At 38.7% G+C, this 26,231-nt stretch overlaps 2 protein-coding genes across 7 annotated transcripts in view; one reads left to right on the forward strand and one right to left on the reverse strand.

The window, feature by feature from the left end:
- Nucleotides 1–26,231, reverse strand: part of ZMYND8 (zinc finger MYND-type containing 8) — a 540,997-nt gene that overhangs the window by 275,188 nt on the left and 239,578 nt on the right. The gene's annotated exons all lie outside the window — the stretch shown is intronic.
- NCOA3 (nuclear receptor coactivator 3) overlaps nucleotides 17,466–26,231 on the forward strand; it is a 209,576-nt gene continuing 200,810 nt past the window's right edge. For 3 of the 5 annotated variants that reach the window (XM_069072335.1, XM_069072338.1, XM_069072339.1), the window contains exon 1: nucleotides 17,466–17,598. The gene's annotated coding sequence lies outside the window, so the exon portion shown is untranslated. Of the gene's footprint in view, nucleotides 17,599–17,637; nucleotides 17,699–17,745; nucleotides 17,960–26,231 lie in introns of those variants that run through there. The other 2 variants (XM_069072337.1, XM_069072336.1) reach the window with 2 other exon arrangements.

The raw sequence follows: 26,231 nt of genomic DNA on the forward strand, positions 1-26,231 counted from the left end.
CTACCTCTACTCTTGAGATTGCTTCCCATTTGGGCTCCCTACCTCAAGCCTTTCCCCATGCCAATGCATTCTCTATATAGACACCAAAGTGATTTTAGATATTTCCATGTCACTCCCCAATGAAGTCCCTATTGATCCTAAAATCAAGCATTAACTCTGTTCATTGGATTTAAATAGCCTCACAATTTCCCCTCTTTCTTGCCTTTCAAGTATTGCGCATTGCTCCAGTCCCCTCCATCTACTATCTAGCTGTAGTGACCTACTTCTTCTGCACGCACAACACTCTATCTTGTTGCAGAATCCCTGGTTTTCTTCAAGATTCAACTGAATGCCACCTTCTACATGAAGCCTTAATGATCTGCCCTTCTGCTACTGTATTCTCTTCCTGAATTACATTGTATTCTTTTTGCATGTATTATGTATACACTTGTATATAGGTGTGTGTATTTATACATGTTCGCATATATACACACAGGATTTTCCAGTCTGAAAGTTTTTTGACAGCAGGAACTATTTAACTTTTTTCTTTACGCCTCCATTGTTTAGCACAGTCTGGTGCACAGTAGGCTCTTAATACAATAATAGCTAACATTTATATAGCACATACTATGTGTAAGTACTGTGCTAAGCACTTTACAAATATTATTTCATTTGATCCTCACAACAACCCTGGGATGTAGGTGCTATTGTTACCCCCATTTTCTAGTTGAAGAAACTGAGGCAAACAGGGTTAAGTGACTTGCCTAGGATCATACAGCTGGTAAGTGTTTGAAGCTGAATTTGAACTCAAGTCTTCCTGACCCCAGGCCCAGTGCTCTATTCTCTGTGCCATTGTTTATAGATTGCCTGAATTTTTATTATCAAAGTTATCTATTTTATTTTTTGAGATCCTTCTATTCTCTGCTTAGTTAAGTACTTCTTCCTTAACCATAACTGTGAAAGGTATCTGGAATCTCTTCTAAAATTTTTTTCCTGGTATGACCTTTTATATTTAGGTTCTAAATTCATTTCGAGCTTTATATGTGGAATTTTTCAATTTTTTTTTTTGCTTTTTGGAGGGCAGTTGGTGTTAAGTGACTAGTTTTTTGTGTGTTAAGTGTCTGAGGCCGGATTTGAACTTAGTTCCTCCTGACTCTAGGGCAGGGTGCTCTATTTACTGCACCACCTAGCCGCCCCAGGAATTTTACACTTTTAGCAATTTGTGTGGTTCTTAGAATACACATATGCTTGTGATATAGAATAGTATGGCTCAAACAATCTATAAACATCTATTAGATGCCTTCAGTATGCCAGTTACTGTATTAGGCACTGGGTATTGTTGTATGTACTTCGTTTTCGAAGAAGACCAATGACATCACAATGCTAGAGTCAGGTATGGTGTATTCAGCTGTGACTGATCAGTCTGTTAGGTGGTCAAAAGGCCCTAACACAGATGGCTGCAGTGGTCTGTTAAAAATCATATCTTGCATTGTCGGTCATGACCCTAGTTTAAGAAGTGCTGAAGAGGTTGCTAGTGGAAAAAGCTTAAGAAACCCTGTTGGTTAGAACATTCAGAGTGGAACCGGCTCCAGATTTGTGCCACTCACATTTCCTTTGTGCGTGTATGATTCTGCCTTGCTCCTGGAGTATAGAGCTTTCTCTGATGCAGGTACCAGGCTGAACAGTCCCGGGTCAGCGCTTCCCACATTTCACAGTCAATAGTAAAGTTATTTGGAGATACCTTGAGAGTGTCCTTATAATGCTTCTTCTGGCCACCGTGTGAGTGCTTGCCTTGTGTGAGTTCTCTGTAAAAGTCTTTTGTTAAGAGTGTTTGGCGTTTGAACTACGTGGCCAGCCCAAGCCTATTGGAGTTGTGCTCTGTGCAAGAGAATTGAAATGCTTGGCAGTTCAGCTCTAGAGAGGACTTCAATGTCCGGGTATACAAATATAATGAAGTAAACAGCCCATACTCAAAGATCTTACATTCCTTTGTGGGAGATAACATATACATATATAAGTTAACACAGAATAAACATAAAACAAATACAAAGTTGGTAAGCACATAGTTAAGGACGGAAGGCATTAGTAGTTTCAGGGTTAGGAAACCTGTTGAACACGGTGCTTGAGTTGCATCTAAAAGGAAGAGAGGGATTCTATGAGGGGGAGGTGAGAGTGCTATTTACACTTACAAGGAAGCCATCAAAACCCAAATGATGAGAAAGTGAAGCTTGCTCTAGGACCCATTATTGGCCAGTCAGTGAAGCCAGAGTGATGGGGGGGAGGGTGGGGAGGGTGGAAGGCATAGTCAAATAACTTCATTTGAATCACAATGGGCTTTATCAAAGGCTATTTTTCAAAGCTATACTTCAGGAAAATATAAACAAAACTGCATGAAATATAAATAAAAGAACAAAGACAGTCTGGCCCTCAAGTAGCTTATATTCTAACCTGGGAGAGGACACATAAAAGGAAGCTGAAAAGTAGGAGAGAGAGATAAAAAGTCATAAATAGTTGTGGGTATAGAAAGATGGGGTCAGCTGCTGGAGATATTGTAGAGGCAGAAAGATTTGGCAACTGATTGTCTAAGGCCGTGAAGGAGAGTGAGGAATTGAGGATAACATTGAGATTATAAATCTAGGAGACTAGAATAATGCTAGTGCCTTTGAGGAAAACAGGGAAGTCTGGAAGAAAGGTGGGTTTAGGGAGAAAGATGATTTCTCTTTTGTATGCACTGAATTTGAGATGTGTCTTGGGACATTCAGTTTGAAATATCCAGTGGGCAGTTGGTGATGGAGGTAAGGAGAGAGATGAGGACTGAATGAGATCTGGGAGGCATCTGCATGGATATGATAACTAAGATGGAAGCTTATGAGTGTATTAAGAAAGGGATTATAGGGACAGTAGAAAAGAAGACAGGGCTTTGGGGAACACCTCCATTTAAGGAGTGTGATATGGATGATGAACCTGCAAAAGAGGTTGAGAAGTAAGTCAGACAGGTGAGAACCAGGAGAGAAAGTGTCATGAAGACTCAAAGGAGGGGGTGGTCAGTGGTGTCAAATGCAGTATAGAGGTCAAGAAAGATGAAGACTTAAAAAAAGACCAGCTAATTCGGCAATTGGATCATTGGTTATTTTGGAAAGAATGATTTTAGTTCAGTGATGAGGTCAGAAGCAATATTTCAGAGGGTTGAGAAATGAGTGAGGGGCAATGATTTTATTATTCATTTGTTTATTATTACAGTTTATTCTAGAAGTTTGGCTAGAAAGGGCAGAGAGATATAGGTAATTAGCTTAATGGGATAGGATCTAGTGAAGATTTTTTTAAGGATGGGTAGGACTTGGGCATACTTAAAGACAGGATACTAATAAAGGGAGACTAAGGCTAGAGAGAGGGAACAATGATTTGAAGGGGTATTCTGTTGGAGAAAACAGGAGGGATGGGATCTAGGGCATATGTGGAGGGGTTGGCCTAGACAAGGAGAAAGGCCATCAAAGATTGGAGGGAAGGAGGAGAGAGTAGGGAAATGATGCAGAAGGATTTTGAGATGAAGAGAAGTGAAGAAAATGAATGGCCTTCTTTTTTTAGTAAAGTAAGAGGAACTAGCCATAGGCTTGGTAAGATACAGACAGATTTTATTTCACCTGGCAGAAGGTGAGAAAGCCAAAGTCCTTATGTTGGAGCTCACAAACACTAAAAATGACTCTTTCCCTAGTTTTTCAGGGGTACATAGACCCTCAGAGTCCTCTAGATTTATAATATTCTTTTGTGTTTGAAACTCCTCCTAGAGGAGAAGGAATTGGGGGTGCTTAAGAGTCTGGTTCCCCTCAGTCTTGTATAATCTTCGTAAGTAGTAGTGGACAGCAAGGTCCAGTCTTGTTCCTTCACATCATGACTCAGTCCTTTACTGTTTCTCAGCCCCAGCTTCTTCTTAGTCCTGGAACTCTTCTGTTTATTCTGAGAAGTTGGTAGTGTCTAGGAAGTCTCCAGGAGATTGGGTCCAAGAACTCATTATTATTCAGTGACTTTTCTCTCCAGGAGGGTTGGTTCAGGAATGGTCTCCTTTCAGAGCTATTTCTGGCTACTCCCATCTTTCAGGCTCTGTGGCTTTTTCCTTCCTGGAGATCACATGGTTTCATCTCCTAGATCTCTTTTATTATTCTGCTACTTGCTTCTCCCTTAGAGTCATCTCTAAAACCAAGAGGCTCCATGGGAAAGGGTATCTCAGATAGCCAGGTAGATCCCTTCCTCCAAACCACAGGGATCTACATTTGTCTGTATCCCCTCCATTATCTGGATCTCTTAACTCTAGCTTCTGTCCCTACTTCTAGATCTGTCTATTTCATTTAAAAAGTCAAATCCAAGGGTGAGACACAGACCTTCTTACATCACTGCTATGATGTAATAATTTATCCCAATAATAACTGATAAATACATGATATCCCAAAATTCTTAGTGCAGTTTTAAGGTACTAAAGCTTAAATAGTTTTAAATAGCGATGACATTCTGCTTCTCTTAAATGCCAGGAGTCAGTCAGTCAGCATCTATGACAAATCAATGAACCAATGGGTGATAGGCAAGGCCAATCTTCACAACTTAACAAGGTGATGTGATCAGAGTTCCAAATGTGGTGTAAATAGTCATATCCATATATTTTATAGACAGTTATCTTCAAAGTTAGAACAAAGATCTCAGTCCTTTAATTTTATTACATTGACCAGATCTTCCTGTTCACACCCTCTATATAAATAATACTACTTGAAGTATCTTTGAATAGGTAACACTGTCAGGATATATTCCCCAAAATGGAATTATTAAGTCAAAAGGAATTATTATTTTGGCAACTTTTGCAGTGTATATACCAATTGCTTTCCAAAATAGATTTCACCAATTGAAATTCTACCTGGATTGTGAGTATAACTATTTTTCCAGAAATGCCAGCATTGAGCTTTGGTCACTTTAAATTATATTTGTCAGTTTAATGGGTGAAGCGATATTTTAAAGGTGTTTCAGTTTGCATTTCTTTGTTTATTGACAAGGTTGAACATTTTTTCAAATAATTATATAAAATTTAAAAATAGATTTTTTTTCCCCACAACAATTCTGTGAGTTAGGTAGTACAAGTATGTGATCTCCATTTTTCAGATAGGGAGACTTGCTTATGTCACAGTTGGCATAGGAACTTCTAACTCCCATCTCAGTGATCTTTACTTTTACTATTCAACTCAATTTAGCAAATATTTACTCCTACTGTGTGATGATAGTAACACAAAGACAAAAACAGAAACAGCCCTTGCCTCAAGCAGCTATTGCAATACCTCAATAGAAGGAAACTATTTTGGAAAGCAATTGGTACATACACTGCAAAAGTTACCAAAAAAGGGCAGTTCAAGTTATCATGTTGAGTTACCTGATGCAGCAGCTGAAACTAAAAAAAAAATTTTTTTGCCACAAGTTAATTACCTAGTTTGTTAGTCTATTGTGAATTTTAAGTTGGAGCTTGATCATATGATCTAAAATTCTCATTTTACAGATGAGAAAACCAAAGACTCTAAAAGGAGAAATTATTTGCTCAAGTCATTGTATTAGCTGTGACAGATCCAGAAATGGCATCTGTTGCCTGCCAGTTTGCAGCTCTCTAGATCACCTGATAGTTATTCTGACTCTTGATATATTATTCTTTCTGCTGTAAGGTTGTTTTTTTTTCTCTGCAAATTTTCCTTAAATACATAATATAAATATAATAAACATATTTCCTATATATTAAAGCAAAACAAATAAAGGTTTCATGATCTTTAATCTCCTACATTCTCTTCTCTACTCTCTTACCCCTGCCATTGTCAACAGGCCAACATGGTCTTTCTGGAGAGGAGGAATACAGCATACATCCAGTATGCTTATTCATGTGCCGACCTAGAATTTCAAAATAAAATTTGTGTCTCAAATAAGACTTAGGTTTTCAATTCAGCAACCTTCTCTTCTCTAGTCAGTTATTTGATTTTGTTCCTTTGGTGAGATTTGCCATCGTGGATTCAAATGTTTCTGTCCTGCCAATTATTTCTGCTATACAAGCCATAAATTCTGCTTCCATAGTTCTTATTTTTCTTTTAAGCTATTCAGGAATATCTTGTTGTGTCCATACCTTCCTGAGAATCCAAGAATCCAATACTGCTTTATTAGGTGTTGATTCATTTTCCTTTGTCTTGCAATATCCATTCATAGAGGTGTGGACTTAAAAAAAAAACTGATATGGAGGCTATATTCTCTTCCCCAGCCAGGACAAACTTTTGCCTTTTGGTTTTCCATTGCACTGGGAGGAGAGAAGAGGGGTAGAATTGAATTCTCTGCTTTTGAAGCCCTGCTCAAGCATGGTTGGGGGGGAGGGGTGTGGTGTGGGAAGGAAAGGTTCTGATAGAATTTGCTAGAGTTTAGGAATTAGCCTTTCCTGTTCTTAATTCATTGAATTGCTGCTTCATTAGGGTTCTTGGTGTCCTGGACTGTGGAGACAACTGGAATTGCTTTATGTCTTGTGCATGATTTCTATTTTAGAGAGGCTAGAGAGTTATGAGGATCAGAGAAAATGTCCAATCCTCCATCTTGTTGATCATGTGACCCAGAAGAAGCTTTTTTTTTCCCCCAAAGGCTATCTTCATCAATAGTAATGGTAAGGACTGAAACGTCTTTTAAAAAAATCTTCCATGACCATAAAAGAATTGAACAAATATTTCTCAAAAGATGAATTGTAAACTGTCTTAAACTATATAAAAGTTTTTCAAAGAGGTTTTAGTTTTTACCCAGCAAATTGGCAAAGGTGATGATATATGAAATAGTTACTGTTGGAAGGGCAGAGGGCATATGAATACACTAATATGTAGTTGTTGGGGTTGTGAATTGGTTCCACTATTCTGGAATATTTTGGGATTTGGGATTTTGCTAATTTTGGATTATGCTAAATAAGTGACTAATATATCCATAACCTTTGACCCAGAGATCCCACTGTTAGGCATATATCCTAAGAAGTTCTAAAACAGAGTGGATTCTGGGAAGATCATGGAGAAGATCACAAAATTCCAAACTGTCAAGATTTTCCCCCATAAAAGGATAAAATAGGGTCCAGGTTAACAACACGGAGGCAAGACGCTTAAACAAGTGGCAAGCCTTGGGATAGCTGGGTTGGGAGGCCACCTTGGCCCCAACCACCGGAATTTTTACCCCCATGATAGTGAGGGGAGTTGGGCATCTGAGCCCAGGAAGATCAAGAGGGAAACTCTTCTGAAAAGGAACACCTGACCCAGCTGTGCTGTGGAGAGTGGAGGGGGTGAGAAGGAACCAGCTCATACCCCTGGCTGTGGGCACTTACAGGAAGATGGAGTTTTGGCTTTGGTTCCAGGCTAGAAGGGAGACCTGAGATCTGGGGCAAGAAGCACCATCCCCCATGCCCCAGGGGTAGAGGTGATTGCAAAAATTAAACTATTACTACAAAAAAAAATGCATAGGCAAAGGAGAAAGAATCCAACCAATAGAGAGTTATTATGGGAACAGAGAAGACCATGGTTCATCTTCAGAGGAGGATATTGAAACTAAGAAATCCTCTTTTACCCCAAAGAGTAATGTCAAATGTTGACCTGTCCAAAAAGAATTCATAGAAGAATTTTAAAAAGACTTTAAAAATCAAATGAGACAGATGGATGAAAAACTATACATATATATGAAAGAATTATCCAAGAAATACAAAATTATGTAAAGAAAGTCAACCAATTAGAAAAGAAGATCCAGATCATCAATGAAAAGACTTAAAAAAAAAGAAATTAAGTCCTCTGCAATTATATTGACCAAACTTGTTCTCAGAGAAGACTTGATATATTGCAGAAGTAGAAGAACTATGGGAGTAGAATATTGCATATACTGTCAGACATGATTGACACTATGATGATTATTAGTTTTGCCAAACTGCTTTTTCCTTTTTTTTAAAATCTATGTTATGAGAGATGGATCAATGAGGAGGCGTTTGGGATATATTGGAATATAGTTATGGAAAATATGATTAAAAACAAAAGGCCAGTAAGCATAAGATACTTTTTTAAAAGAAAAAATTTGTCCTATTGCCATAAACACTTGTAAAAACAGTCTTTTGCCCAATCAGGAACTTTAAGGGCTGGCAAAAAAAAAAGGGAAGGGGAAGCACTGTCCAAGGGCAGAGTGGAGGTCATAGGAAGGGCTATGGAATCGGAGAACATTTTGCAAATCAACACAAATTGAAGGTCTTCCAGGCAGTGAGGAATCTATGAACTGTGTCACACGAGGAGCAGAGTGGTAGAAGGCCCTGGAGCTGTTCATCTTGGAGAAAGAAGAGTGGAGGTGAAGCGATCAAGAGAACTCTCTTCAAATATCTCAAGGGTTGTCATGTGGAAGAGGGAACACACTTCTCCTTAGTTTCACATGATATAACTAGGAGGATGGAAAGAAGTGACATAGAGCAGAATCTGAGTTAACCTTAAAAAAATAAATAAATAATAAAAGCTTGAGGGTTTTCCTTGAGAATATTTATAAAATTATTATTATCATTATTGTCATTAATAATAATAACCATCACACAACACTTTACAAATATTTCATTTGATCCTTACAGTAATCCTGAGAGGTAAGTGATATTGTTATCCTCATTTTAAAGATAAGGAAACTGAGGCAGACAGATTAAGTGATTTGCCTAGGGCCCCACAGCTAGTAAATAACTCAATACATATTTGAACTCAGGAATCTTAATGATTCCAGGTCCAGGGCTCTCTCCTTGGTGGCCCCTACTTCCCTTTGAAGAGTGCCTTCCACTCTGTTAAATAAGCTGTTTCAAATAATAGTGTACTCGCTGTTCTTAGAGGTTTACAAGCAAGGGCTGCATGAACATCTGTTAGGGACAATACCGTATAAAGGGTAGCTGTTGCATTGGGTAGAAGGTTGTATTAGATGCCTTTTTTGGTCCTTTTAATTCCATTATCCTATATACCTAGGGCAGGTAATGAAAAAAAAAACCCTCCTCCTTTTGCCCCAAACCCCACCTACTTGTTTAATAGAACTTCAGATTCATTCATTTGGCTTTGATCTGTATTAAAATACAAATATACTTTTAGAACAACAAGAATACTTTATTCACAACTCACTGAGGATAAATTTACCTAGTTTTACACTGTCAGACTTTGATTAGGGAGGACTTTAAATCAATCCAATAAACATTTATTAAGTGACTCTATACAAGGTATGCTGTTAGACACTGGGGATGTAAATACAAAAATCAAACAATTTGTACCCTCAAGCTTTTAATTTATTTTTATTCTTTTTTTTTAATCAAGGAAACCAGCACACACACTTAATTCAAGCTATATACAAAGTAATTTGAGTGGTAGAGTGTTGGTAACTGCGGCAGGTGGCAGGAGGTGGCATTTGACCCAAACGGAAGAAAGTAAGAGAGGAACAGGAATGACAGACTGGAAGAACAGGGAGGGATGGAGGGACTTGAAGTCAAGGTATAGGAAAAGAAAAAGATTAGGAGCCACGAGGTGAAAAGAGTGGAGGTTTTGATTGGAGAGAGAGATTTCCTAGGCTACCTTTTATTTAACTATTACGGATCTATTTATATTTGACAACTTTAAATTTATGCTATAAATATAGTTTATATGTACTTCTTATTTTCTCCATTAGAATGTAAATTCCTTGCAGGCAAATAGTATTTCATTCTTTGTCCTCTTGTCCTCAAACCTAGGATGGTAACTGTTGTTGAATGTTTTCAGGCTCTGTGTGATGCCATTTGTGGCTTTCTTTGCAAGGTCACTGGAGTGGTTTGCCATTTGTTTCTCATGCTCATTTTGCAGATGAGAAAACTGAGACAAACAGGGTTACATGACTTGCCCACTGTCACACAACTTGTAAGTGTCTGAAGCTGGATTTGAACTTGGGTCTTCCTGACTCTATACTCAGTTCTCTGTCTACTGTGTCACCTAGCTGCCTGACATACCCTTAATTACCTTAATCTGGGGGTATTGACCAAAGGTTTGCCCTTGGATCTCTTCTCTCTCAATATTTTGTCCGTTGGCTATTTCATTTGTCCCTACAACTTTAGCTATTGCCTCTATGCTGATGACTACTTTAGTCCTGCATCTATAGTCCTGACCCCTCTTCTCCTCTCCACACCCACATTTGCACTATGTGGTCCACATGGATTATAGGAACAACATCCCCTTAGGTCTTCCTGTTGCCTCTGTATTTCTCTCTCTGATCTATTCCTCATTCTGGCTTAAAATTATTTTTAACCTCTTCTTATGCTTCACTAAGGAGATTGAGGCCACCTACCTTGAACTCTCTCTCCTCTCCTCACCTCAGTGATCACTTATGATCTCCTCCTTTATTCTAGACTCATAGGCTGAGGAGGTTCCTCCCCTGGCCAACATTAAGCTTTTAAAAACTATTTTTAGAAAATAAGTTATTTTTCAGTTCCAAATTCTCTCCTTCCCTTCACCCCTCCCCTACTTACTAAGTAGAGAAATCTGATAAACATTATACATATTAAGTCAGGCAAAACTTATTTCTGCATTAGTCATGTTCTGGGAAAAAAGAAAGAAAAATAAAGGAAAAAATATGCTTAAATATGCAATCTGAATCCATCAGTCTGTAGGTGGATAGCATTTTTTTTTTATCATTAGTCCTCTGGAATCATAGAAACATTAATCTTTTTACTTTTGTCTTTAGTTCTATCCCTTGCTTTGTTCATCAATAACTTACCCCTTTAATTATGCCATCCCTAAAAACTGGAAAACAGTTTGGCAGAAACTAGGCATACACCAACATTTCACACCATATACCAAGATGAGGTCAAAATGAGTACATGATTTAGACATAAAGGGTGATACCATAAACAAATTAGGAAAGCATGGAACAGTTTGCCTGTCAGATCTATGGATAAGGGAAGAATTTATGATGAAATGAGATAGAGAGCATTATGAGATGGAAAATGGATGATTTTAATTATATTAAATTTAGAAGTTTTTGTACAAACAAAACCAACACAGCCAAGATTATAAACAAAGCATAATTCTGGGAATTTTTTTTTTTTGCTTTTTGGAGGGCAGTTGGGGTTAAGTGACTTGTCCAAAGTCACAGGGCTAGTAGTGTGTCAAATGTCTGAGGCTGGATTTGAACTCAGGTCCTCCTGACTGCAGGACCAGTGCTCTATTCACTGTGCCACATAGCCACCTTGGAAAAAAATTTTTTTACAGCAAGCGTCTCTGATCAAGGCCTAATTTCTCAAATATATAAAGAATTGAGTCAGATTTATAAGAATACAAATAATTCTCCAGTTGATAAATGGTTAAAGGATATGAACAGCAAGTTTTGAGATGAAGAAATCAAAACTATCTATAGTAAAATGAAAAAATACTCTAAATCACTAATTAGAGAAATGCAAATTATAACAACTGAGATAACATCTCACACCTATCATATTGGCTAACATAACAGAAAAGGAAAATAAGAAATGTTGGAGAGGATGTGGGGAAATTTGGACATAAATGTACTGTTTGTGGAATTAAGAACTGATCCAATCATTCTGGAGAGCAATTTAGAACTACACTGAAAGGTAAATCACAGCTAGTGCATACCCTTTGATCCAGCAATACCACTAGTAGATATGTATCCCAAAGAGATTTTTAAAAAAGGAAAGGAAAGGGGGCATCTAGGTGGTGCAGTGAACAGAGCACCAACTCTGGAGTCAGGAGGACCCGAGTTCTAATCCGGCCTCAGACACTTGACACACTTACTAGCCGTGTGATCTCGGGCAAGTCATTTAACCCCAATTGCCCTCCAAAAAAAAAAAAGGAAAGGAAAAGGATTTATTTGTACAAAAATATTTATAGCAGCTCTCTTTGTGGTGGCAAAGAATTGGAAGTTGAGTGGATGCCCATCAATTAGAGAACAGCTGAGCAAATTGTGGTATATGATTGTAATAAAATATTATTGTGCTATAAGAAATGACAACCAAGATGCTTTCAGAAAAGTCTGGACTTACATGAAATGATGCAGAGTGAGGTGAGCAGAGCCAGGAGAACATTGTACACAGCAACAGAAATATTGTACAATGATCAACTGTGAATGACTTAGCTATTCTCAGCAATACAATGAATCCAAGACAATTCTAAAGGATTCATGATAAAAAATGGTACCCACCTCCAAAGAAAGAACTTGTGGAATCTGAATGCAGAAAGCATACTATTGTTCACTTTATTATTTTTTCGTGTGTGTGTGTGTGTGTGTGTGTGTGTTTTGGTCTGTTTTTCTTTTACAACATGACTAATATGAAAATATGTTTTGCAGGAATGGACACGTATGACACATTTGGAGTGAGTACAAATATAGCAAATTGCTTGTTGTCTCAGAGATGCAGGAAGGCAAGGAGCAAGAGAGAAGACCTGGAACTCAAAATTTTAAAGATTGTTAAAAATTGCTTTTACATGTAATTATAAAAAATGAAATATTTAAAATTTTAAAAATAATTCAGAAAAAAATATGCCTTCCTTATTTTTAAACCTCTCATTATCTACTAGCTCTTTTCCTGATATCTTCAAATGTGCCCAGATCATAAGGTCATAAATTTAGAATAGAAGAAATCTCAGAGGCCATCTAGTCCAAGCCACCTATTCTTCTTAATTTAAAAATTAATATTTTGGGGCGGCTAGGTGATGGTGCAGTGAATAGCACACTGGCCCTAGAGTCAGGAGGACCTAAGTTCAAATCTGGCCTCAGACACTTAGCACTTACTAGACATGTGACCTTGGGCAAGTCATTTAACCCCTATTGCCCTGCAAAAAGCAAAACAAAATTAATATTTTCTTCAATTCATGAGCATTTATTTTCTCTCCTTCTTTCCCTCTACTTAAAAAGAACAAAGCCCTTTTTTTTTTTTTATCAAATATGCATAGTCAAGCAAAACAAATTCCCATACTGTTCATGTCCAAAAATGTGTGTTCCATTCTACATTCTGAGTTTATCACCTCTTATTAGGAGACAGGTAACATTCTTCTTCATCTTGATTTTTGCATGGTTCATAGTTCTTAATGTGTAGTGTTATTCATCCTTCATTTTGAAGAGGACCAATGACATCACAGGTGCAGGTGATGTCTTGACTTTCAAATGAATCGTATTTAAGTGAGGCAAAGTCATCAGTCTCATTGTCTCTTCCAGAGTCATCAAAGTCCAGCAGTGGCAAGACTAAAGTCAAGACAACTGGCAATGGCCTGGGGTGCCGCGGATGGCCTTGGCATCTTTGATGTTGAACCAACCTCTAAGTGTTTTATGGTGCCTGCTGCTGTTGGAACAAATTATTCTCATCTGCCCATTCCCCTGGGGAAAATCTCCACTTGCTTGGGGTAGATATCCTAACTCACTGACAGGTTTGTGGTCTTTTTTCTTTCTTTCTTTTTACAGTCTCTAGCATCTTTAAAAATACATATTCACTTGATCCTATCATCCCCACTTTTTACAACCAAACTCTTAGAAAATGTTGTCTATATTCATTACTTGCACCCTCTTGCATTCCATTTACTTTTAAACACTTTACAATATAGGGTAACACAATATAATATATAATATAATGCTTTCTCTAAGCCCACCAATAATCTCTTTTGTTATAAAATTAACTTCTCTCAGTTGACAAACATTTATTAAACAGCTACAAAGTACCAGGCACTGTGCTAAATGCTGGGGATACAAAAAGGGGCAAAAGATAATCTCTTGCCCTCAAGAAGTTCATAATCTAAGGGTGGAGACAATGAACAAACAAATATGCACAAACAAGCTATATATAGGATAAATAGGAAATAATTAACAGAGGGAAGGCACTAGAATTAAGAGGGGCTGGGAAGGCTTCCTGTAAAAGATGGGATTTTAGTTGGGACTTAAAGGCAGTCATGGAAACTGGTAGATGGAAATGACTAGGGAGAGCATTCCAGGCATGGAGAACAGCCAAAGAAAATTCCTGGTGCTGAGATGGAGTGTCTTGTTTATGGAAGAGCCAGATGGCCAGTATCACTGGATCAAAGAATAGGTGGTGGGGTGTGATGTGTAAGACTGGAAAGATAGGAAGGAGTTAGGTTATAAAGGGTTTGAGCACCAAGTAGAACATTTTGTATTTGATCCTGGAGGCAACAGAGAACCACTGAAGTTTATTGAGGTGACATAGTGGGACCTGTGCTTTAGGAAAATCACATTAGAGCTCCATGGATTGAAGAGCAACTGGAAGTGAGTGAAGTGAAAGATGTCTAGAAAGGTAGGAGGGAGTTAGGTTATAAAGGGCCTTGAATGCCAAAGCACAGCATCTTGTATTTATTCCTAGAGCCAATAGGGAGCCTCTGGAGTTTATATTGTATATATGTGTATGTGGGTGACCTGATGAGACCTGTACTTTAGGAAAATAATTTTGGTAGCTCCATGGAGGATGGATTGGAGTGTGGTTAGACTTGAGGCAGGCAGATCCACCCGCAGGCTATTGCAATAGTTCAAGAATGAGGTAATGAGAGTTTGCACCAGAGTGATGAAAGTGTTAGAGGAAAGGAGGGGGACATATCTGAGAAATATTGCAAAGATGAAATTGACAGATCATGGCAACAGTTTGGTTATGATCGGTGAGAGATGGTGAGAAGGCAAGGATTCCATTTAGGTTGCAAGCCTGATGGAATGGAGGTCTAGGAAAGGTAGTGGGTGAGGGTTTAAGGTAAAGATAATGAGTTCTGCTTTGAAAATATTTATATTAATATGTCTACTTGATATCCCTTTTGAGATATCTGAAAGGCAATTGGACATGTGGGATTGGAGGTCAGCAGAGGGGTAGATTTGAGATGGAAATGAAGTCCATGGGAGCTGCTGAGATTCCCAAGTGAAGTAGTACAGATGGAGAAGAGAAGAGGGTCCAGGACTCAGTTGAGGAACTGAGTTGTTAGAAGGTTTGAGGGAGTCAATATGTATGTTGAAGTTTCTTAGTATTAAGGCAGTAGTTGAGGAAAAGAGAAAAATTGTGAGCCATGAACTAATTGGAGAAGGAAGAGGATAGATACCTTAAAGAGATCAAAGACAAAGAGAAAGTAACCATATGTTCAAGAATATTCATAGCAGTACCTTTTGTTGTAGTAGAGAACTTGAAAACAAGAAGTTGCCCATCAATTGAAGAATGGTTGAAGAAATTATGGTAAATGAATGTAATAATAAAACATTCTTCCTCTGAAAGAAATGATGAAAAGAATGACCAGAAAAACATGGGAAAACATATGAACTGAGAGTGAAATGAGCAGAAATAGGAGAACAAGCTATACAGTGATTATATAACATTGTCAAGAACTTGAAAGTCTGAAAGATTCTTATTATCACCTGAGGGTCCAGAGGATCAATGCTAAAATATCATTGGTCTCTATAAGAAATGTTTAAATGAATGAATTCAGAGAAACATAAGGAAATAAGCAGAGATAGGAGAAAAAGTTATACAGTGATTACATTATAAAGAAAAACTAATTTGAAAGATTTAATGATTCTGATCAATACAGGGGCCAGTTGGGGATGCAGAGCCTCTATTTGAGGAAGGCATCCAGATAAGACACCTCTTTATTTTTCACATAGCTGATTCCCTAGATTTCATGATCTCAACAGCTTCCTCCCCACCTCTCTTTCTTTTAAAATCTTTGTTACAAGAAATGTTCTCAGTGAAGAATATGCACAGAAATGAGCATGGTGTTGCATAGTTTATAATCCAAGCTGCCATAATACTGAGGCTGGGGATCTCTTGAACTTCAGAGTTCTGACCTGAGCCTCTTAGGGGTCAATAGGGCACCAGGTTGAGCTGGTCCAGGCTGGAAATGGAGTTGCTCAAAGCTGACAAGATGTCAGGAGAGCAGCCCTTGCACTTCCAATAGGAGAGACGGGTAGAGGAGTGGGGACTACAGAATCTTAAAAAAAAAATGAATTTGATGAAACAACAAAAAGGTATCAATTAAAAAATACACAAAAAAATCATTTGCAAGAACTTGTGATGGATATAGTTTGGAGAAGAGAAAACTTAAGAGAGGACACTGCTCCTTTTATATAAGAGATTAGATTTGTTCCATTCTTCTGGCCAAGGAAGACTAAGAGCAGTAAACAAATTGCAAAGGCAGATTTAACTACACACCCACCCACACACACACACACACACACACACACACACACACAACTTCCCAAAGATTGTTGTTTTTCAACAATTGGACTCTTTGTGACCAGGTGGACTATAATATTCATGAGGTTTTCTTGGCAAGGAGTCTGGGGTGGTTTGCCATTTCCTTCTCTGGAGGAAAAAGTGAGTCTGGTGACTTTGCACAGCCTTACCTCACTTAAATCAAAGTCAATTGCAAGTCATGTCATCATCTCCCTGACATAAAGGTCTTCTTGAAGAACAAAGAATGAAGGACAAATCACAATCTGTGAGTAGTCCAAACTGCCTGAATGGGGACCCAGATGGACAGTTCCAGTTGGGCAACTCAACCAGTCCTGTCTTGTCCTGTTCTCTTCTCTGAGGGTGCTCTACCCAAAGGATGATAAATTTTGATAGCTGAAAGATACCTAATTAACTTGGGGTTTACTGGCTAGATTTCTTTCTCAAAGATCAAGCCTGAAACAGAATTCATTCTAGATCTCATGGATTGGACAACAATAGGTCCTTCCCCAAGCACTACTGAATGGTTATTTTTTTGGGGGCCTTCTTGGCTCAGAGTAACTCTCTTTTGGCCAGCAACCCTAAGGGTTTTCCCCTCCCAGTTTGATTTTCTAATTTTTAATTTTTGGGATTAAATGAGGGGCATCCCTTGACTCACTTCTTGAAGAGGTCTATTCACTGAATGGGTGTTGCCTCACTCAAAAGTGAGAACCTGAAAAATCCTTAACTTAAAGGGGCCCACCTCTCCCACTGCATCCTGGGCCATCTCCAGTTGTCCTGATTGATTTCTGGTTACTGAACCCAGATGGCTCTGGAGGAGAAAGTGAGGCTACACATCTAGTAAGTGTCTCAGGTTGAATATGAACTTAGGTCTTTTTGACTCCAGACCCAGCACTCTATCCACTGAACCATCTAGCCACTTCCAAAAATTAGAGCTAGCCAAAAAGTGGAATGAGTTGTCTCATTGGATATGAGTCCTGTGTAACTGCTGGACTCTACTTGGGGATATTGTGGAAGGGATTCCTGATCAAGTACTGGTTGGCCTACACAACCTATAATCTCTCTTCAGTTCTTGAAATCCTGTGGATTTCTAATGCCCCTCCTGGTTCTAAATTCTATGATCCCATAAGCCTTCCAGCTCTGACCTCCTCGGATCTCCAAGACCCTGTCTGGGATGCCTTGGAAAAGGAAACCTGGAGCTAAAAGGATCTCAAGACTGGCTCCCTGGGCGCAGGGTCCTCTGGGATCTGTAGTGCGGGGCGGGGCCTGGGGACTACATCTCCCAGCGGTCCCTGCGCCTCGTCCGGAGCCCCAGCTTCAGCCGCCTATTCCTCGGCAGTGCTGGAGGCGCTCGGGGGGCGAGTTTCCTATTTAAATCCGACCAGCGAGGAAGATGGCGGCGGGCGGTGAGTGGAGATAAAGGAGGAGGAGGAGGAGGCGGCGACGGAAAACGGGGCGGGGGCGAAGGGTTGAGGGAGGAGGAGGAGGAGGACAAGGAGGAGGAGGGTGAGCCCCGCCGCTGGCGTCCCCGCGTCCTCCCCGCTCCGAGCGCCCCAAGCCTTGGCAGGGAGGGGGGTCGTGTCTGGGGTTTGTGTGTGTGTGTGTGTGTGTGTGTGTGTGTGTGTGTGTGTGTGTGTGTGGTGGTGGGGGGGGTGCGCCCGCGCTGCCGGGGCGACTGAGGCGGGCGGTCCCCGGCCGGGAGGAGGAACTGAGGCGCCGACGGGCGGACTGACTGACGGACGGACGCCCGGACGGGCGGGAGCCGAGGTACGGGGCTGTCGCGGGCCGGGGGCGCCCGGGAGCGGCGCGAGGGGGCGTGCGGGGGGCGCTCGCTCCCCTCGCCCCAAAGTTTATTTTGCCCTTGTGTTTTCCGGGTTTGGCCACTTAGAGAGCAGGAGTTCCCCCGAAGGGGAAGGTGAGGAAAACCCCAACAAACCTGTTGGGGCTCCTGTGCCGTAACCTTCCCCTCGCAGAAAAGCCCCTTTTGCTCCCGAGTGGCCCCTACTACAATTTTCTGCCCATCAGGTCATCACGAGAAAGGTGGGTCCCTGGTTAACAAGGGAAGGGAAAGAAGCAGCCAGATAAGTCCGAGTTAAATTTGAGCTTTGGCCATAATTCTCCCTTTTCACGGTCTCACAAAGGTTAAAAGTTTTGTTTTAATGAGTAAGCACACTGGGGCTAATTTCGTTCACCCATATTCTTAAAATGTAGTCTTCAAGTCGCTATTTCTAGTCCATTATAGAAGACGTTGTAGGAGTGACGAAGTTGTTCAAGATGTAGAGGGTGGGGAAAAAAAAAGGAAAAGTATTGAGTTTGTGATAGAATACCCATGAAGTTACCCCAGGGATTCTTTGCTCAGTTAAACCCTCTCTCTCGCGTTCTCGCTCTCTTCCTCCTTTTCTGTGGAGAATCATTTTGCATTTTTGAGCTGCACTTCAAACCAACCTGTTTTTGTGACTAACCTCGTACTGTAAAAAAATGGGAAGGCAAAATACCAGCTGTCTGGTTGTATTGGTTTCAAAAGGAGTTGAATGAGATGAGGGTATTGAGCAAGATTCTGAGTCTCTCTTTCGTTAAGAGACTTAAATGCCCAGCTTAGAATACTACATTGAATACTTACTGCAAAGGTTGAAGTGTTTGAAGCCCTTCGTTAGGTTAGAGAATAATTTTTAAAGAAATCATCCATTTTAAAGAAACCATCCTTGCGATGTATACACAGATACATAACATATTTTGGTTAAAAACCTGTAAGTTTTTGGACAGTTTATTGGCTTTGGAAATATTTAATCTGTTATTTTGAGCTGCTCATTTAAAATCTTTCAGTGCACATCCTGTTCAATATGTAGGTAGAACAGAAAAATGAAATGAAAAGGGAGAAAAACATAATTATGAGTCTTGTATTTTGAATAATTTTTTTCTTAAATTGGCAGTAAGATACAAAAGAACTTAAGAATATTCCACACGTCTTCTAATCTTGTAATCATTTTATGAAGAAATACAATTTGTGGGGCTTCAGGAGGGTGAAGACACCCTGCCAGTGCCCATTGTTTGTGTGTAAGATGAACCCTCTGTTGGTAACATGTAAAATGATATTGAACACTATACTCTCCCTGACTGCCGGCTGCTTCAGGTCCTGCATTTAAATGAGTAGTAATCTAGGTTGCCCTGATCCTAAGTAATCAAATATTTTGTATTATGTTGATGGGAGAAGTGAATTAATTGACAAATAATCATATAAAAAATAATACAACTTCCTACATAGGAAGGAGGTGAAGATTATAGAATACAGGTAAGATTTCTGGGATAGGTATATGTTAGGAAATACTTGTCTCAGGCACTCCTCAACTACAGTCTTTGAAAATGTAGAATAGTTTAAGAAAAATATAATTTTGTTTCTGTGTGCTGCCGAGTTCTGATACAGAAACCTCCTCCTTTTTTGTGTATTTCAAATTCTGAAACTGTTGCATTATAAATGATACATATTAGAAATTCATTTTCAACAAGTTTATTGCAATGAATAGAACTTGGAAGGGTATAAACAATACTTATATAAACAAATTATATGATATCCATTCCCAGTAGTTTGGAAATGAGTAGATCAAGAAATATTTTTCTGAGTTGTGTTTCTGTTTAGATGACAGTACTCTTTCATGCTGCTAAGACATAAATGTTTGCCTTTTCCTCCAACCCCTCCCAAGAAAAAACCCCATTCAACTTCTCCTCCCCCTCAAAAAAACCCCACAGATAGATTTGAGTTTACATAAGGAATGTGATGCTGATCACTTTTTCTTAGGTAATATTTTGATGCAAAGATTAACTACTGAAATGGTTATTTACAAAGGTTCCCCTTCAATTAACAGGGTGTATACTTAATCAGAGATTTGAAATAAGCTCACCTGAAGGGTGAGATGTCAAGAATTTTGGTTAGTGTAAAGACAAGGGTTTAATAATTTACCCACCTGTTTGTAGAAATGTTTTTCCTTTGATTTATGACCGTTACATTTTGGATAAGTCTTCTAAGAGAATCTCCTCACTTGTTAATTTTCAGCCTGGCATTAGGGGAAGATAAAAACTCTATCACCTTGACCATAATTGGTTGTGAAAGTAATGCCTTTATTTAGTATTTCCAATACTGTTAGGACTGGATGATTTTAAACCTTGTCCCAGAGCATTTACAATCCTTTTGAAAACTTTTAGTTTGTTGCAAATTTAACCTAAATATAGCTTCTGATGGCTGTTTGTCTACATAGCAGAACTACCACAATTTAATACAATTGTTAGTTTGTTAATAAACTGCCTAGGACTGGAAAAGCAAGAGTTGTTGAACAAGATTGAAGGTGCCGTCAAGACTTAATAGGCCTTAACATTAGGTCTACTGTTAACCTGTTTAGTTTGAACTTACTTTTGTAGTGTATTATCCAATGTTTCCTCAGTTTTCTGTGATGTTGAAAGGTCTAGTGTTTTGAGCAGAGAGGACTCAAGAGTACGAATGATTCTTTTTCCCCCCTTCCTCTGTTAGAGTGCAGTAGATGAAAGAAAAAGCTACATGTAATAACCTTCATTCTCAGGAAAGGGGAAAACTGTATTGAAGTTATCCCATTTTCTGTTTTATAAAATGGTTTAAAAAAAATCTTTGCATTTGATCTGCAAAAGCTAATTTATATTAGTTTTGCTTATCATTCTTAGAGTTAAGCAACAATCTTGTGATTGGGTATAGTATTGTTTATTGTAACTCTTTTCTATATAGTTTTCCATAGTTGCCCTTCTGGGAGTAATAGATGACTTTTTTATTTAACATAACTGTCTCCTAGAAGTTCTTCCTTAAATTTTAAATAAATGGTATTCTTAATCTAACTTTAATTTCATTCCACTAACAAATGATAGAATTGACTTTAATTTATTCTCCCTTCTCTTCTTTCTGGTGGAGATGTTAAATGAGCAGTGAAAGGGCCAAAAGATTCCCAGCAGGAGTGGAGAGAACAGGCAGTGGCTAAGAGGCTGACTTATCCACAAAAACTAGATAATCTGATTCCAGATAATTGAGAGTTGTGACCCTATTTGATCTTTCTCAGCATTAACTCCGTTCCATATCTATCTTCCTGCCTAGGCCAGTTTATGATGGATCAATAATAAATGTTTGTTTTATTCTCAGCAGTGCCAACTTTGTAGCCTAGAGGCAATAGAAGTAGTGGGATGAACTGGCTGGGAAGCATGTTAAAAATAAACCTGAAAAACAAAAAAAACCCAAAACCCTATGCAAAACTTCTAATTGCTTCTACCTATCTATATAACTTTTCCTCCTACCTTGCACCTTGATGTTCTATCACTCCTTAAAAAAGCTTTCTCCTCCTCCCTCAGATTAGAGAAGAATCTTAATAGCTGTGTGATTTTGGATGGGTCACAATTTTTCCAAGTCTTAGTGTTCTCTTCTTCAAAATGGTTCATGATATTTGCTTTATGTACCTCACTGAGGTTTGAACCAGGTGTTTTGGAAATCCTTTAAAAAAGGATGTGAAGGGATTAAGCTAACATTATCTATGATCTCTGAAGGTTTTCACTAGTGTCTACATTATAAAATACTTAGTTTTCATTGGTTAGAGACTTTAGATGAATATTTTGAAGCCCTAGTCTTTGGAAAATTTAAGAATATATTCCCAGAACTCCTAAAGTTAACTTTTGGTTATCCATATTAATGGTGAGGCAATGATAAACTGGATAATACAAAAAAGTGGATAATCTACTCTTCCCCTGGTTTTTACTACTGCTAGTATTGAGTAGCAGTGCCCAGTTGGTGGATGGGTAGATCAAAATGTTCATATTTGAGGGTAATCTTCAATTAGTTTAAATCTCAAATGGGTAATTGAAAACTGAGAATACAGGTTAAATCCTTATACCAAAGTTCAAGGAACTATCCAAATAATTTTGTAGTTTGACTTTAATGTTACTTGACTTAAGTAGGTTAATGGTTGAAATCTTTTTGTTACAAAATACTGAGATTTTAAAAATGATATTTTAAATAGGTTTGAAATAGTTGAATTGGCAGTGAGATTTTACCTCTTCTGTGTTAAAAAAAAAAGAAAAAAAATTGCTTTGGTCTTTTAAATGACCTGGAGTCCTACCATGCTGTGCTAACAGTTCTTTATTCTTACTCCTTATTTCTTTTAGTGCCTTGTTTAACCTATTGCTTTAACTTTGTTTCCAGTAAGTTCATTAGCAAGTGTGATTTAAACTACCACCTTAGAGCTATGGGGAACCATCCTGAGGACTTTGTATTTACTGCTGGTTTCTTATTTTTGACCCATTTAGAGATCTCCCCGCGCCCCCCCTCCCCCCCATACCTCCTCTTTTGGCCCAGTTGTTTGTAAAGAGGCTTGTCCTAAAGCTAACATTTGTTTAAAAAAGTAATAACTAACTCTATAGTTTTGTGTTTCCTATTGTAGCTCTGTATAGTTTTGAGACGCTCTCCTTAGATCTTAGTATGGTCATATGTAAAAATAGAAGTGCTAGCAATTTGCATAACTTGACTATAAAGACATTTCACAAACTTCCTTCATTTAAATTAAGCAGATGAGAAAAATAGTGTTCCCCTGCTTGGATAGCTGTAGTTGTACTTTCTTCTGGACTCTGTACTTAAGGATGAAGGCCTCCATCTTTAAGGTTGGCATTTTTAGTTTGTGTTGGCAATTGTGATTGGACACAGCATTTTGACAGGCTATTTTAGAAGTCATTCTTTTAAATAGATGTTCCATGAAGGAGGGAAAATCTGAAAGAGGGAATTTCAAAGCAGCCCAAGACTGTTTTGAAAGTTCTCAAGTCTTGAAGAATAATGGCTAAGCAGTAGGCAGGAAGCCTGCAGTTGTATTGTGGTATTGTTCTTCCATCTCATGCATTTGAGAACATTAGAACAAAGAGGGAGTGAAGTGAGAATGAAAAAGAAATTTTAGCAAAAAAAGAGAAAACACTGAGCAGATATTCTAAAAACTCTTAACTGAAACAAAATTAATTTATCTTTGAGGGTAGTGGAAAAACTTGTTTAATAAGCAATAGTTTATGTTTCATACAGTTGACATTTTTGAATAATTAAAATTATCATTCATTGAAAGAGCATAATCTTTATACCCCTACCATTTTAAAACAAATGATCATATATGTGTATGAATGTGATAAACTGGCTTCTTTTTCTTATTGTTTAGGACTTTCAAAACTTCATCTATATCCAGACAAATCTTTTAGTAAAAAATGTGGGAAAACCTGTCAGCTTTCGGTCAGTCATTTTGCTCTGGTCTCTGCTGGTTAAGTGAAGATTATATCTTCCTTAGGGGGTTGTGATACAGGTAACTGAAGGTGTAGTGAAAACAGAATTAGCTTGGGTCCTGGTTTGGTGTGTGACTTTGGACAGATCACTTCTCAGGACCTTATGTTTCCTATTTGTAAAATATGAGGTCTTTAAGGCTCTTCTAACTCTAAAATAGTTTGTACCTAAGAGGACCTGTGGATCTGGTGCCTTTTGTTGTACTCCTACTAGCCAAATACTGAGTGAGCTAAGCTGTTTACACTAGACAATGGGGAGATGGTCTGTGCTCATTCCCATGCTGATTTAGCATAAAAAAGTTTAGGGACAAGATAGCCTGTGAATTAACTCTTCAAAGTACTGTTTGTAATTGACATTTACATACCTAGTATATTTATGTTCTCTTGTTTTTGATCCAAGAAAAATCAGAGCACTATGTCCTTTAAAAACTAATAGTTAGAATTATTCATTAAAGTGAATTATTCCCATTTATTGTATGAAAGAACTACTTATTTTATAGATTGCATTTTAAGAATTTTATTTGAAAATGATTCACAAGATTTAGAAACTTTTTAAAATACAAAACTATAAATAATTTCTTTACTTTTTCTGTCTCTGATTAGCTTTGCTAAACCCTGCAGGGGAGGGGAGAGGCAGGACACCTTCATTTTGTTTTAGGGCCAAACCTTAACCTAATCCCATGCAGTCCCAGGGTTGAATGTTTGAGCAAGTGTGTCTGGGTGGGTTTGGGGAAATGGATAGTCATTACTAGGGAAGACAACTCAAGACACATGTCTTTTTTACTGGGGGTGTGGGGTAGCTCAGGTGTCTCATCTTTGATGTGAAGTGCTAGGATGTTAGTTATCCTAATAATTTTTTTTTTGCTTTTTATGGAGGGCAACTGGGGTTAAGTGACTTGCCCAGGGTCACAAGGTTAGTTTTTGTGTTAAGCGTCTGAGGCCGGATTTGACTCCTGACTATTCACTGTGCCACCTAGCCGTCCCCTATCCTAATAATTTTACCAGGACTAAAGTTTACCAGGAGAAACAGGCATTAGCCTGTTGGATGACAATGGAATATAAGGAGAATTCAGTTAGGTGAATGGCTGTTTCTTATGTGCTTTGTCATCATCCTCATATACTTGATCCATGACAGTTTCATTTGGGTCAAGATATAGGTTCAAAATGAGGTCTGAATTCATCATTCTTCCTCTGTCTTTTCAAAAGCAGTCCCCTTGTCTGAGTATCCTATACTTGCTCTTGGGATCACATTTGGCTTTTTCCTCTACTACCAAATTCATTTAGTTTCTATTCAACAAATTTACTAAACACCTCTTTTGGGTGAGTTGTTGTGGGAAAAGTACACAGACATGGCCTTTGTATTTCTATTACAGGTCTAAAAGGAAGACAATTCATTTTATTTCAGTTAATAGTAAGGACTCCTGTGTGCAAGGCACTATGCTGGGCACTGGAATATATAAGACAAATATACCTCCCTCCCTACCCAGTGATCCAGTGACCCTGCCCTCCTAGCTGTTGCTTGAACTAGACATTCCATTTGCAGTTTCCAGCTATCCTTCATGTCTGGAATACTCTCCCTCCTCTCCACCTCTTGGCTTCCCTGGCTTCCTCTAAGACTCACCTAGCATCCCACATTCTACAAGAAGCCTTTCTGGATCACTCTCAGTGCTACTTCCTTCCCTAGATTGAGTAATTCCAGTTTATCCTGTACATAGCCTGTTTGAACATAGATGTTTTCATCTTGTTTCCTCTCATTAGACTATGAGTTCCTTCAGAACATGGACTTTTTTTGTGCCTTTCTTTGCCTTTCCATCATTTAACAGTGTGGCTCATAGCTAGTGTTTAATACATGCTTACTAACTGACTGAGGACCCAAGTTTTTCTTCTAACTACTTGTAGCATTTACCCATCTGCATCATTCAGCAAAAAATAATTTATATTAGTCATGTGACACTAATACACACCTTTATAATGTTATTTTACCTTACACATGATTTTCTGATCTACAAGTGCTCTCTTTCCTCAAATTACACTGTAGTTATTTAAATATACTTTCCCAGTAAAATGTATGCACCTTGTCCAGTAGGCAGTTGGTGATGTGAAAATGGAGCTCAAGGGAGAGACAGGGACAGAATATATAGAGGTGGGAATCATCTGCATAAAGATGATAGTTAAACCCATGGAACCTAAAGAGCTCAGTTACCAAGAGAGTATAAAGGGAGAAGACCCAGGACAGAACCTTGGGAGCACCCACAGTAATGGAATATGAAATGGATGATGAACTAGGAGCTTCGGTAGTCATCATATAGTAGACAAACACAAGGAGAGAGGGCGGCTAGGTGGCACAGTGGATAGATCGTGGCACCTGGAGTCAGGAAGACTTCCAGAGTTCAAATCTGGCCTCAGACACTTACTAGTCATTTGACCCTGAGCAAGTCACTTTAACCTTGTTTGCCTCAGTTTAAGGGGCAGCTAGGTAGTGTGGTGTATAGAGCACCAGCCCTGAAGTCAGGAGGATCTGAGTTAAAATTTGGCCTCAGACACTTGCTAGGTGTGTGGCCCTGGGCAAGTCACTTGATGATAACAGGTGAATGATCAAGGTTAGCCTTAGAGTTTTGCAGGAGGCATGATGTGCCTCTCCATTACTCATTTCCTTCCTTTATCCCCTCCTTCAGGATGCCAAATGTCTTCAAAGGCCCCACTGCCTGTCAGATCCCCTTATACCCTG

This window comes from Petaurus breviceps, unplaced genomic scaffold (assembly GCF_028583685.1).
Source record: "Petaurus breviceps papuanus isolate PSGF00001 unplaced genomic scaffold, PetGlider_PUasm1.0 90847, whole genome shotgun sequence".
Taxonomy (NCBI): Eukaryota; Metazoa; Chordata; class Mammalia; order Diprotodontia; family Petauridae; genus Petaurus; species Petaurus breviceps.